The sequence below is a fragment of the Canis lupus genome, chromosome 1 (genome assembly GCF_011100685.1).
Source record: "Canis lupus familiaris isolate Mischka breed German Shepherd chromosome 1, alternate assembly UU_Cfam_GSD_1.0, whole genome shotgun sequence".
NCBI classification, from domain to species: Eukaryota; Metazoa; Chordata; class Mammalia; order Carnivora; family Canidae; genus Canis; species Canis lupus.
In genome coordinates, this window is record NC_049222.1 from 100,031,128 (window position 1) to 100,045,250 (window position 14,123).

The following is a 14,123-nucleotide window of genomic DNA, read 5'->3' on the forward strand; positions in this document are numbered from 1 at the left end:
GGGGCACTGCAGGCCACCATGTGAGTGTGTCCTACAGAAACCTCTTTCCTTCCCCTGTGAAGCCAGGGGACGAGTGCCCGCTGTGCCCATGGGGCCTGCCTGAGGGCCTGTGCTCAGCTGTCGTGGGCAGGGAGGGAACTCAGGGTCAGCCCGGGTGGGGAGGGGACAGGGGGGTTCAGCCCTGGGTGGGAGGGGACATGGGGGGGCCAGCCCGGGTGGGGAGAGGACATGAGAGTCATCCCTGGGTGGGGAGGGTTTCCCAGGTGTCCACCCGAGGCTCCTCCCCAACCCCAGCACAGGGCCTGTCCAGGACTAAGCCCCAGGCTGTGCCCTGAGCTTGCCTCTGGGGAGGCTGCTCCCTGAAACCTGCTCTCAGGGCACCTGGGGAGACATCGGGGGGCCTCTGCTCCAGGTGCCCTCCTGAGTCCTAGATACTGCCTCCCCTGCCAGGTGAGGCACAGCACAGCTGGCTGTCTTCCCCTTCCCATCCCCACCCTAAGCGCTCATCCTGCTTTGTCCAGCAGGAATCTGGCCCCAGCCCACCTGCTTGGCCCCACTCAGGGCTCCAGGCCTGTCCAGAGGGCCAGCTCCCATCACCCCGATGCTGACCCTGCCCAGGAGGAGCTCAGAGCCCTGCAACCCTGTCCCTTTCTGGACCTGGGCCTACTCTGCTCCAGGGACAGTGGGACTGAGGTGGGGGCAGCAGAGAGGTGGGCGGGGCACTTGGGTCAGAGAGGCACCAGGAGATGCTGGGGCCACCCTGGGTCCCCAGGCAGCTGACCTCCCCCCTCCCCCCAGGTTCCCCTCTGCTCCTGTCCAGGCCTTCCCTGTGGGCCATGTGTCTGCCGGGAGTGGAAGGGCCCTACTTGGTATTTCCCTGGGTTCCTGGCTTTAACCTTCTCAATCTCCAGCAAATGCAACCACACCTGTCTCCACACCTGAGGTGGAACCCCCTTATAGACCCAGTGATGCAGCTGTAGGAGGGAAGGCAATGCTGGTGAGATGGGCCCAGGGTGGCCCCTTGGAGCTCAGGGAGCAAGAGGTATCTAGAAGATTCCGGCTTCAGCTCCACGGTGTCTCTGGAGAGGCTGGGTCTCCCTAGAACTGGGCCCCATCACCCACAAGGAGCAGGGGCGGTGGCCCTGACCTGACACTCCTTCCACTGCCATCCTTGGGCCTGGGGAGGCTTCGGCTCCAGCAGCAGACTCTCCCCAGGCGGGGGACTCTCCAGTGGACACAGTGCCCTCGGGGGCACCCAGCGCCCCACCTTCTCACTGTGGTGGTAGTGGCCTCATTTCCTGAGCATTGTTAACCACTTGTCAGGTCTCCTGGCGATGTTTCTGGAAAAGGACAAGTGGGGGCAGTAGATGAGCCTCCAGCTGTGGGAGGTGGGTGCTCGGTGCCGCGTCCAGTCGCCCTGCAGGGACTCAGAGGAGCCAGAAAGGCACAGGGCTGCTCCCGCTGACCATGGCTCTGGGTCTGGGCTGCATTCCCAGCAGCCCATGCAGTGCTGGGATGGGGGATTTGGGTAGACACCCTTGGGGACATCCTGGGGGGCCGGGTCTGCAGACAGCTGGCCCCCAGCCCACCGCCCATGTCCTACCTGGTGCCCAGGAGGGGCTCTCACCTTGGCCTCATGGGGGCTGGGGCCAGGCAGCTCCTTCTCCCTGTAAGGCAAGAGACACAGAGCCCTGAGGCCCAGGCCCCAGCCCCACAGCCCATATGTCTGGGCCCAGGGGACTTGGATGGGGAGGGCTCCCGCCAGGGAGGGCAGGGGCTGCCAGCTGCCTGTGGTCAGGCAGGGGCAGATTTCTGGGGGGTCTGAGAAGGATTGTGACTGGTGATGGGCTGGGCAGGGGCCCCTCGGCACCCCCAGGAGGTGACCTGCCCCTGTCCTGAGATGGACCAGCCCGAGAGCTGTCAGCGCAGCCTGGGTGCCCCTGTGATCGTCCGGCTGAGACCCCCCACCTTCCCAGGGCCTGACTGCCCAGCATCCTCCCCCTGCTGTACCCTGACTCCACCCCTCTTGCTGTCACCTCTGCCACTCTGGCCCATTTTACCTCTTGTCCTGTCAGAGCCCCTGAGCACGACCCACTCCTGACCCATCCAAGCAGCCACTGGGCAGTGAGCAGGGCTAAGGGGATCATGAGCAGCCCTGTTGGCCCCACATGGAGTCTCCAGCATCCACGAGGTTCTCATCGGACCATCAAACCAGCAGCCTCCTCTCCTCCAACCAAGGCCACTGGCCTGTCCCAGTTCCTGCCCCAGGGCAGCCTCCTCCTCCTATTCCCTCCTCCTGCCCAAGCTGGTCGGCCCCTCCCTCTGCTGCCAACCCTCCCTCCCTGACCTTGCCTTGTCCCTGGCATCTACCTGAAGCCCCGCAGAAGCCTTTGGGACTGTGGAGGCCCTGGCCTGGGGGGGTGTGAGGGAGGAGCACCCCTGCAGACTCGCCCCAGGCCAGACCGTCCTCCTACAGAAAGCACGCCACCATCCCAGAGCCCCTCACCCTCAGGAGCCCCTGCTGAAGGGACTGGACACCCTCCCTCTCCCCTGGATGCAAGAGGCAGACACCTGGCCCTGCCTGAAGCAGGCGTGGAGGCCACTCTTCTGAGTGCCCAGGAGCCTGTCCCCAGGCCCAGCTCCCTTCCTGCCCACTTCCCGGGTTTGCCTCCTGGGTCTCTCAGCTCCAGCCCAGCACAGACATGGCCCTCAGAGGCTCCGGGGGATGAGGTCCTGACCTGGGGGGATGGGTCAGCCTCCAGAGAGGCGTTCTTGCAAATGCAAACCCCCCTTGAGATGGATGAAGCGGTGTCCAGGGGACTCACTGCAGAAAGGCCTGATAATCCATGACCTTTCACAGTGACAGGTCTCGTGGAGACCTGCTTGGCATGCCTGAAACAGAGGGGGGCCTGTGGTGGAGACTGATCAGAGCCAGGGACAAGGGGACAGAAGGGAGCAGAATGGCTCCTCTCTCCCCTGAATCCTGAGGGAGCCCAGGACCCTCTGAGATTGGCCGGGCATGAAAGGAAGGGCCTGTCTGCCCAGTGGAGGCAGCTTGACAGCCTCACCTGCTTCTACCAGCAATGATCCCCACCTGGGCCTGACCTGACCTGGTGACTATGGTCCCCACCTGGGTTCATCTGCTACAGATGACTATGATCCAGGATGGACCCTCACTTGCTACTGATGCCCGGGACCGTCCCCAGGGACTCACTTGTTCCTGGTGACTATGGTCCTTGTCTGGGCTGACCTGGCTCATCCTTGGCTCTGATTCCCACCTGGACCTCACCTGCTCTTGCAGGTATGGTCTCCACCTCTAGCAAGTGCTCTAGCATCTGTGGTACCTGTCTGGGACTCACCTGATGGTATTGAGCTATGATATCAGCCCTTTCCAAGGCCAGCAGGGTCTCCAGGTCCTCTTGCATGATGCTGCAAACCAAACACACCCAAGAATGACACCGCATGAAAACCTTCAGAGGACACATGCATCTGTGTGCTCCCTGTGGGCAGATCCCTATCTGAACAGAGCGTGGAGACAACCCCATAGCTCCAAGGAGGACATACTGGGCTGGAGGATCACACATAAGCACTCACTCACTGTCACTCGTCCACCTACAGTCCACCTTCCCAGCCACTGTCCCAGGACATGCCGTCATGCTGAGATGACTGAGCTCCCCCACCCCATTATCAGGAGCACACGGGGGTCCCCGGAGCCTCTGGGGAACTGCTGACCTGATGCTTAGGGTGACATCTCCCAGCCCGGGGCCAGCATCGAGATGGTGGTAAATGGGCCAGCCAGCAAGTATTCCTGCAGGCTTGGGGGGGGGATCGAAGGTTTCTCTTAGATTTCACAAGCACAACAACCAAAGGGAAACAGCAACGAACTGGACTTCATCAAAATTAAAAACTTATGCCAGCAAGAGTGTGTCCAAACTACTCACCCTGAATGCAATTATGTGCACATAGCCTGACGGGGGAGTCCTGGGGGGAGCACGAGGAACTCCACATAGCAGTTCATGAAAAGCAAGCCTGCTCATGGGCCAAGAGGACCCAGAGAGCCCTGACTGCCCACCCCAGACCACAGGGCGGGGCGGGGGTTGTTATCACATGTCCGGGTCCATGGGTCTAGGACATGCTGGAAAGGTCATGGCTTGGGTCTCCCCTACACAGCACAGAGCTTACAGGGGAGTGGGGGGTCCCAGGTGACCTGCCCAAGCTCTGACTGCAGCCTCCTTCCCTGGACTGGGGCAGCAAGGCGGCCGCCCTTACCCCATGGAGCTGTGGAAGGGCTACAGGGGCTGCCTCATGGTCATCGCATGGGGGTCAGGGTGTTCTCGACCCCAGCCTGGGAGACCAGTGCCCCCACCCAGCTCCACAGGCCCCACAGTGGCCCGAGAACAGCCCCACTGTCGCTGTGCATAAACCTTCTCTTTATGCACCGGGGTACTGGGGAGAGTGGAATAGTTTGGTTACTGTGAGCCAGATCCGGAGCACCAGTGCCTCCAACTGCCTGCAGACGCAGAGTGAGTGCCAGGCAGCGGTGGAACCATGGGGCACCACAGTTCTGCCCACAAGGGTCCCACATCATCACTGTAGGCAGGCTGGGTCCAATCAGCACTTAGCCCTTCACCCTGATGGCCAAGCGTCCCGGGGGTGGGTCCTGTCACCACGGGGGGGGGGGGCGGTGTGGATGCAGGCATCCTCCCACATCCTTAGTTCCCATCCTTTTTTTTTTTTTTTTAATTATTTATTTATTTATTATAGTCACAGAGAGAGAGAGAGGCAGAGACACAGGCAGAGGGAGAAGCAGGCTCCATGCACTGGGAGCCCGACGTGGGATTCGATCCCGGGTCTCCAGGATCGCGCCCTGGGCCAAAGGCAGGCGCCAAACCGCTGCGCCACCCAGGGATCCCCTTAGTTCCCATCCTTAGGCCCTCCAGGCCTCCGGCCCTTCTACGCAGACTGAGGGTTGCAGATGTCCTCCAGCACTCCAGGGTTCACAGCATGGGTTTTGCACTTAAGAACATTTGAGGGGCTCGTGGGTGGTTCAGTTGGTTAAATGTTGACTCTTCATTCTGGCTCAGGTCAGGATCTCAAGGTTGTGGTATGGAGCCTCACGTGGGGCTTGGGCCCGGGGTAGGTGAGGAATCTGCTTCAGATTCTCCCTCTCCCTCTGCCCCTCCCCGCTGTATGCATTCTCAAATAAATATTTTAAAAACTAACATTGAAGACATTTGAGAAATCTTTATCATCTCTACAAAGGTGGCTTCATATCTGTAATGGCTGTGTAATTGCCTTTCAGGAACCCACCGTGATTTCTATCAGAAACCCCTATTCTGGGGCAGCCCGGTGGCTCAGCGGTTTAGTGCTGCCTTCGGCCCAGGGCCTGATCCTGGAGACCTGGGATCGAGTCCCACGTTGGGCTCCCTATAGGGAGCCTGCTTCTCCCTCTGCCTGTGTCTCTGCCTCTCTCTCTCTCTCTCTCTCTCTCTGTCTCTCATGAATAAATAAATAAAATCTTAAAAAAAAAAGAAATCCCTATTCTTTAATATTTATTGAAGTATAGCCGACACACAATGTTACATTAATTTCATGGCTACAAATTAGTGTTCGACAATTCTGTACATTACTCAGCTCTCCCCATGAGAAGTGTCATCACCATCTGTCCCCATACAAAGTTGTTACAATAGTACTGACTCTATTTCCTAGGCTGTACTTTTTAAATTTCTGTGACTTATTTTTTTTAGAACCAGACGCTTACAGCTCTTACTATTCTTCATCTATTTTGCCCATCTTCCACCCACTTCCCCTCTGGCAATCAGTCAACATGATCCATCACATTAATGAGAAAAGGGACAAAAACCATACAATCATCTCAATAGTTGCAGAAAAAGCATTTGACAAAATACAACATAAAAATCATAGTGGGTCTTTTTTTATTTTTTTTAAGATTTATTTATTTATGATAGACATAGAGAGAGAGAGAGAGAGAGAGAGAGAGGCAGAGACACAGGGGGAGGGAGAAGCAGGCTCCATGCCAGGAGCCTGACTGGGACTCGATCCCGGGACTCCAGGATCGCGCCCTGGGCCAAAGGCAGATGCTAAACCGCTGAGCCACCCAGGGATCCCCCGGTCTTTTTTTTTTTTTTTTTTTTTTTTATTCAGAGAGAGAGAGAGACTGAGAGGCAGAGACACAGGCAGAGGGAGAAGCGGGCTCCATGCAGGGAGCCCGACGTGGGACTCGATCCTGGGTCTCCAGGATCAGACCCCGGGCTGCAGGCGGCGCTAAACCGCTGCGCCACCGGGGGTGCCCTCTTTTTTTTTTTTTTTTTTTTAACACAACATTTTATTTATTTATTCATGATAGAAACACAGGCAGAGGGAGAAGCAAGCTCCATGCAGGGACCCCAATGTGGGACTCAATCCCAGGTCTCCAGGATCACACCCTGGCCCAAAGGCAGGCACTGAACCGCTAAGCCACCCAGGCTGCCCGCATAATGGGTTTTGAGGAAACGTCCATCAACAGAATAAAGGCGGTGTGGGAAGACCCGTAGCTGACATCATCCTCAATGATAAAAAACCTGAAATCATCACCCCTAAGAGCAGGAACAAGAAAGGAAGTCCCTCTTAGCACTGGAAGTCCGACTGTAGTAAACAGACAGGAAAAAGAAAAGGCATCCACACCTGTAATGGGAAGTCGAACTGTCCCTTTTGCTGAAGACATGGTACTAGAAACAGGAAACTCTAGAGACTCCACCAAAAACTGTTAGAACTAATGAGTGAATTCAGTAAAGTTGTGGGACACAAAATGAACATACAAAGATCAGTAGCGGATCCCTGGGTGGCGCAGCGGTTTGGCGCCTGCCTTTGGCCCAGGGCATGATCCTGGAGACCCGGGATCGAATCCCACGTCGGGCTCCCAGTGCATGGAGCCTGCTTCTCCCTCTGCCTGTGTCTCTGCCTCTCTCTCTCTCTCTGTGTGACTATCATAAATAAAAAATAAAAATAAAAAACAAACAAACAAAGATCAGTAGCCTTTCTGTGTACCAACAATGAACAATCAGAAAGGAAATTAAGAAAATGACTCCATTCTCAGTAGCATCAAAAAGAACAAAATAATTAGCCCAAACCAAGAAAGTGAAAGACTTGTACACTGAAAACTACAAGACTGGGAAGACATCCTGGGTTCATGGGGTGGGGGCCTTCATATTGTTAAAATGTCGATAGTACCTGAAGTGACCTGACCCTCAGTTTCAATGTAATTCCTATCAAAATCATGATGGAATATTTTAAAAATAGAAATAACAACCTTAACATTTTTCTGCCCCCACAAATGACCCTGGACAGCAAATCAGTAGTGAAGAAACAGAACAGAGCTGGACTCAGGACTTCCCTATTTCAAACTATGTCACAGAACTACAAAATTAAAACAGTATGGTTCTAGGGCATCTGGCTGGCTCAGTCGGTTAAGTATCTGACACTTGATCTCACCTCAGGTCTTGATCTCGGGGTTATGAGTTCAAGCCCTGTGCTTGGCTACGGATAAGGCATGGAACCTACGTAAAAAAAACAAACCCACAACAGTGTGGTTCTGGCATAAGCTGATGAAGAGACTTTTTTTTGGGGGGGGGAGTTAAAAGGTTCAATTTATTAGGGGTAGGATCCCTGGGTGGTTTAGCAGTTTGGTGCCTGCCTTCAGCCCGGGGCATGATCCTGGAGTCCTGGGGTCAAGTCCTGCATCGGGCTCCTGCATGGAGTCTGCTTCTCCCTCTGCCTCTCTGTGTGTCTCTCATGAATAAATAAACAAAATCTTAAAAAAAAAATTTATTAGGGGTATCACTGCAGACAGCACTGCCTGTCCCCAAGCGGATTTCACACAGACCAGACTCCCAAGAGATGGGAGTCTCCTTCCCACCCCACCCAGATGTGCTCTTCTCCTGCCCTGAGCCTAGGATGTTACAGAGAAACAGGCTGTGCCCCACCTCTGCCCTCCCTTCTGTTCCCATGGACTCTGTCCTAAGGAACAGATTACTCTTCCAAAACCCCAGCAGCCCCTGGCCCTTTGACTCTTGCTGCACCCAGAACCCACCCCCTCCCCTGGGAAGGGACAGGTTGGAGGGAGAGAGCCTGGAAGGAAATGCCCTCTGATATGGTCAACTGATCTTTTTTTTTAATTTAATTTAATTTAAATCCAATTAGTTAACGTATAGTGTATTATTAGTTTCAGAGGTAGAATTCAGTGATTCACCAGTTGAATATAACACCCAGTGCTCATGACATCCTGTGCCCACCTTTATGCCCATCCCCCAGTTACCCCATTCCCCCACTCTCCTCCCCTCCAACGACCCTCAGTTTGTTTCCTATGATTAAGAGTTTCTTTTTCCTCTCTCTTTTTTCATCTTATTTATTTTTTCTTCTGTTTTCAGATGCTTTTCTGTCTTGCTTCTTTAATTCCACATATGAGTGAAACCATAGGTAATTTTCTTTCCTGATTGACTCATTTCACTTAACATAATACCCTCTAGTTCTATCCACCACATCATTGCATATGGCAAGATTTCATTATTTTTGATAGCTAATATTCCTATCTATCTCCCATCTTCTTTATCCATCATCTGTCCAAAGACATTGAGGCTCCTCCCACAGTGTGACTATTGGGGACACTGCTGCTGTGAACATTGGGGTGCAGGTGTCCTGGCATTTCACTGCATCTGTATCTTTGGAGTAAATTCCCAGCAGTGCAACTGCTGGGTCGTAGGGTAGCTCTATTTGTAACTTCGTGAGGAACCTCCACATTGTTTTCCAGAGTGGCTGCACCAGCTTACGTTCTCACCCACAGTGTAAGAGGGTTGAGTGAATTTTGGTGGAAGTTATAAAAGTTTTTCCACATTTCATTTCATTTCATATTCTATGGGTTCCGATTCATTGTCCGTAAGTATTTCTGGAGAAGCCGGGATGTTGTGTTCCATTTCAGTGAGACATTTCCAAAGCTTATAGGACTGCTGGAGCCTGGAAGAAGGCGGTATGGCCCTGGGAGTGAGGACGCTCCTCCGGCACGGCCTCCTGCAGTGCCTGAATATCCCGCGGGGGGCGCCCGAGCTCAGCAAGGACCCAGCAGGGCACGCGTGGGCAGTCGGCCTTGCCCACCTGCTGTAACAGGAGCCCGGCCCGCACTGGGGAGGGCTTGGGGAGGATGTGGGACCGCGTCCACGCTGGCAGGAGCCCCGGCATCCTCAGGACAGGCGGGGGTGAGTCTGGGGGCTGATGTAGGCCCCCACATGCCTACAGAAATTGCCCTTCAGGACCCGTAGTGAAGGGTGCAGGGCCATGTCCACAGGACAGAAGCGTGGCTTCCTCAGGGCCCGCTGGAGGCTCCTGGAGGCATTGGTCGGGTCCACACCGACATCAGCAGGGACTACTCAAAACCACAGGGTAAATGATGTGTTAGAGTTAATTTTAGAGTTAGGGGTTAGAGTTTAGGGTTGGAGTTAGTGGTTAGGGTTGGGAGTAGGGGTTAGGGTTTAGGGTTAGGGCTGGAGTTAGGATTAGGTTTTGTGGATTAGGGGCGGGGTTTAGTGTTTGGTTTTTGGCTGGTGATATGTCTAGTATTAGGCTTAGGTTAAGGTTAGGATTAAGTTTAGGGTTAGAGTTATTTTCTGTGTACAGTTAGGGTTAGGGTCTGGGCATATGCCTGGCATTTGGGACTCCAGTATCTTCAGTGGGTTAGTTGTTTTTTTGTTTTTTTTTTTTTCAGTGGGTTAGTTTTAAGCGTTATTTTTAGGTTTTGGGTTGGAGAATAGCCTGGCTTCACCAATTCAGAGGCCTCTCCAGAGAATCAAACTCCAGGCTTCTGCTGGGGTGAGAATAGACATGGCAGGCATCGCCTGAGCTGAGCTAAGGAGGGGATTTGTGCTCTAAACACTCTTTATATGGATATTCAGTTTCCTTTGTTTTTATCTCTTGTGCGCACCCATTTCATCAATACTAACAATTGTTATTTTAAAGTTTTACTTGAATTACTGTTAACACAGTATAATATAGTTTCAGGTGTACAACATAGTGATTCAAGCCTTGGATACAGTGCCTGGTACTCACAGGTGCCCTCCGTTATCCCCATCCCACGTTTCCTCATCCCCCCAAACACACACTTTCCTCTGGTATTTATTATTCTTTATATTTAAGAGTGTGTTTCTTGGTTTGCTTCTCCCATCCCCCCCTTTGCCCAGTTGTTTTGTTTCTTAAAATCCACATATGAATGCAATCGTATGGTATTTGTCTTTCTCTGACTGATTTATTTCAGTTAGCATAATTCCTTTTCGCTTCTCCCACATCGTTGTAAATGGCATCGTTTCATCTCTTCTGATGACCAAGTGATATTGCAGTGTGTATATTTACCACATCTTCTCTGCCCATTCATCTGTCGATGGACATCTGGGCTGTGTTCATAGTTTGGCTAGCTACTGTTGATAATGCTGCTATAAACATTGTGCTGTGTCCACATCGAGTCTGTACTTTTGTATCCTCTGGGTAAATACCTAGTTGTGCAATTTCTGAATCGTAGGGTAGTTCTATTTTTAACTTTTGAGGAACTCCCATACTGTTTTCCACAGTGGCTGAACCTGTTTGCCTTCCCACCAGCAATGTAAGAGGGTTCCCCTTTCTACACATCCTCACCAACACCTGTTGTTTCTTGTGCTGTTAATTTTAGCCATTCTGACATGTGTCAGGTGACATCTTCCATGTGTCTGGTGGCCATCTGGATGTTTTGTTAGAGAAAATGTCCATTCATGTCTTCTGCCCATTTTCAGTTGGATAATTTGTGTTTAGGATGCTGAGATTTATATTTGCTTTATATATATTTTTAATTTTTTTGCTTTATATATTGTTGATACTAACTCTATTGGATATGTCGTTTACAAATATCTTCTCTCATTTTTATGTTGCCTTTTAGCTTTGGTTGTTTCCGTCACTGTGCAGAACCTTTTCAACTTGAAGTCCCAATAGTTTATTTTTGTTTTGTTTCCCTTGTCTCAGAGGCATATCTAGAAAGAAGATCCAATGGCCAATGTCAAAGACATTACTGCCTATCTTTTCTTCTTTTTATGGTTTCAGGTCTCACATTTAGGTCTTTAATCCATTTTTAATTTAGTTTTCATATATGGTGTAAGAAAGTGGTCCAATTTCATTCTTCTGCATGTGGCTGTCTAGTTTTCCCAACACCGTTTGTTGAAGAGACTGTCTCTTTGCAACTGGATATTCTTTCCCGCTTTGTTGAAGATTAATTGAGCATAGAGTTACAGGTCTGCATCTTGTTTTGATTTTCCATTCTGTTTTATTGGTCTATATGTCTTCTTCTTGTGCTGCACCATACTCTTTTGATCACTAGAGCTCTGTAATATAACTTGAAGTCTGAAATTGTGATGCCCCAGCTTTGGTTATTTTTTTCAACACTGCTTTGGCTATTTTCAATCTTTTGTGGTTCTATACAAATTTTAGGATCATTTGTTCCAGCTCTCTGAAAAATGCTGTTGCTATGTTGATAGGGATTGCATTAAATGTGTAGATTGCTTTGAGTAGTATAGCCTTATTAACAATATTTGAAAAAAAAAAAAAAAACAATATTTGTTCTTCCAATCCATGGGCATGAAATGCCTTTCTATTTTGTTTGTGTCATCTTCAATTGCTTTTGTCATTGTTTTATAGTACAGGGCATTGTTTTATAGTACAGGGCATTCACCTCTTTGATTAGGCTTAATCCTACCTATCTTATTGTTTTTGATGCTAGTATAAATGGGATTGCGTCCTCAATTTCTCTTTTTGCTGCCTCATTATTATTGCATGGAAATGCAACAGATTTCTGCAAGTTCACTTTGTATCATGCGATTTTACTGAATTTACCAGTTTTAGCAGTTTTTTGAAGGAGCTTTTTGGTTTTTGGTTTTTCTAAAAAAGAAAATCATTCATCACCAAATAGTGAAAGCTTGACATCTTCCTAGCTGATCTGGATGCCTTTTATTTCTTTTTGTTTGCTGACTGCTGTGGCTAGGACTTCCAGACTACGTTGAATGAGTGATGAGATTGGACATCCCTGTCTTGGTCCTGACTGTATCCCTATTGAGGATGATACTCTGGGTTTTTCATCTAAAGTTTTTATTATGTTGAGGTACATCCCCTCTAAACCTAATTTGTTGAGGGTTTTCATCATGAGTGGATACTGTGTTTTGTCAATGCTTTTTCTGCATCTGTTGAAATCACTTTTTTCTTTTTTTTTTAAGATTTTATTTATTTATTCATGAGAGACATGGAGAGAGAGACAGAAACATAGGCAGAGGGAGAAGCAGGCTCCATGCAGGAAGCCTGATGTGGGACTCGATTCCGGGATTCTGGGATCACGCTCTGAGCCAAAGGCAGACGCTCAACCGCTGAGCCACCCAGGCGTCCCAGATCATTTGGTTCTTATCCTTTCTTTTAATAATGTGGTGTATCGCATTGATTGATTTGTTAATATTGAACCATCTTGGCAACCCAGAAATAATCCCCACTTGATCATGGTGAATAATTTATTTTATGTATTGTTGGATCCACCTTGCTAGTTTTTTATTGAGAGTTTTTGATCTCTGTTAATCAGGGATATTGGCCTTTAGTTCTCTCTCTCTCTCTCTCTCTCTCTCTCACTCTCTTTGTGGGTCTTTATCTGGTTTTGGTATCAGGGTAATGGTAGCCTCATAGAATGAATTTGAAAATTTTCCTTCCTTTTCTTTTTTTGGGGGGATACTTTGAGAAGAATAGGTATTAACTCTTCTTTAGATGTGTGGTAGAATTGCCCTGGGAAGGCCATCTGGTCCTAGACTTTGTTTGTTGGGAGATTTTTGATTGCTGATCCAATTTCTTTGCTGGTTATCTGTCTGTTCAAGTTTCTAATTTCTTCCTTTTTCATTTTTGCTATGTTGTATATTTCTAGGAATTGATCTATTTCTTCCAGGTTTTCCAAGTTGTTGGTGTATAATTTTTCATAATATTCTCTTATAATCACTTGTATTTCTGTAGTGTTGGTTGTTATTTCTCTTCTCTAATTTGTGATTTTATTTGGGTCCTTTCTCATATTTTTACTTTTTTAAAGATTTTATATATATTTCTATTTATTTATTTATTTATTTATCACACAGAGAGAGAGAGAGAGAGAGGCAGAGACACAGGCAGAGGGAGAAGCAGGCTCCATGCACCGGGAGCCCGACGTGGGATCCAGGGTCTCCCGGATCGCTCCCTGGGCCAAAGGCAGGCGCCAAACCGCTGCGCCACCCAGGGATCCCAAGATTTTATATATTTATTCATGAGAGACACACAGAGAGAATGGCAGAGACACAGGCAGAGGGAGAAGCAGGCTCAATGCGGGGATCCTGATGTGGGACTTGATCCCAGGACCCTGGGATCATGACCTGAGCCAAAACAGATGCTCAACCACTGAGCCACCCAGGTGCCTTGGTGATTCAATTCCTTTGCTAGTTATGGATCTGTTCACATTTCCTATTTCTTCTTCAGTTTTGCTAGTTTGTACATTTCTAGGGAGTTGTCCATTTCTTCCAGGTCTCCCAGTTTGTTGGCATATAATTTTTCATAGTATTCTCTTATAATTGTCTTATTTTTCTGGTGTTGATTATGATCTCTCTTCTCTCATTTGTGATTTTATTTATTTAGGTCCTCTCTATTTTCTTGTTGATAAGTCTGGCTAGGGCTTAATCCATTTTATTAATTATTTTGAAGAACCAGCTCCTAGTTTCGTTATTCCATTCTAATGTTTTGTTGTTGTTTGTGTATTGCTTATTTCTGCTCTGATCTTTATTTCCCTTCTTCTGCAGGCTTTAGGCTTTATTTGCTGTTCCTTTTCTAGCCCCTTTAGGTGTAGGGTTAGTTTGTGTATTGGAAACTTTTCTTGTTTCTTGAGGTAGGTCTGTATTGCTATGCACTTCCCTCTTAGGACTTCCTTTGCTGCATCCCAGAGGTTTGGACAAACATGTTTTCATTTTCATTTGTTTCTATATATTTTTAAAATTTCTTCTTTAATTTCCTGGTTGTTCCATTCATTCTCTAGTAGTATGTTCATAATCTCCACGTATTTTTGGTCT

The 14,123-nt window shown here is 49.3% G+C and overlaps 1 long non-coding RNA gene across 2 annotated transcripts in view; it reads right to left on the bottom strand.

The window, feature by feature from the left end:
• Positions 1-519: 519 nt before the first annotated feature.
• LOC111097189 overlaps positions 520-14,123 on the bottom strand; it is a 45,266-nt gene continuing 31,662 nt past the window's right edge. For both annotated transcript variants that reach the window (XR_005354399.1, XR_005354395.1), the window contains exons 4-6: positions 3,360-3,429; positions 1,628-1,667; positions 520-1,340 (exon numbers count right to left, since the gene is read on the bottom strand). This is a non-coding gene — a long non-coding RNA (uncharacterized LOC111097189). The remainder of the gene's footprint in view (positions 1,341-1,627; positions 1,668-3,359; positions 3,430-14,123) is intronic.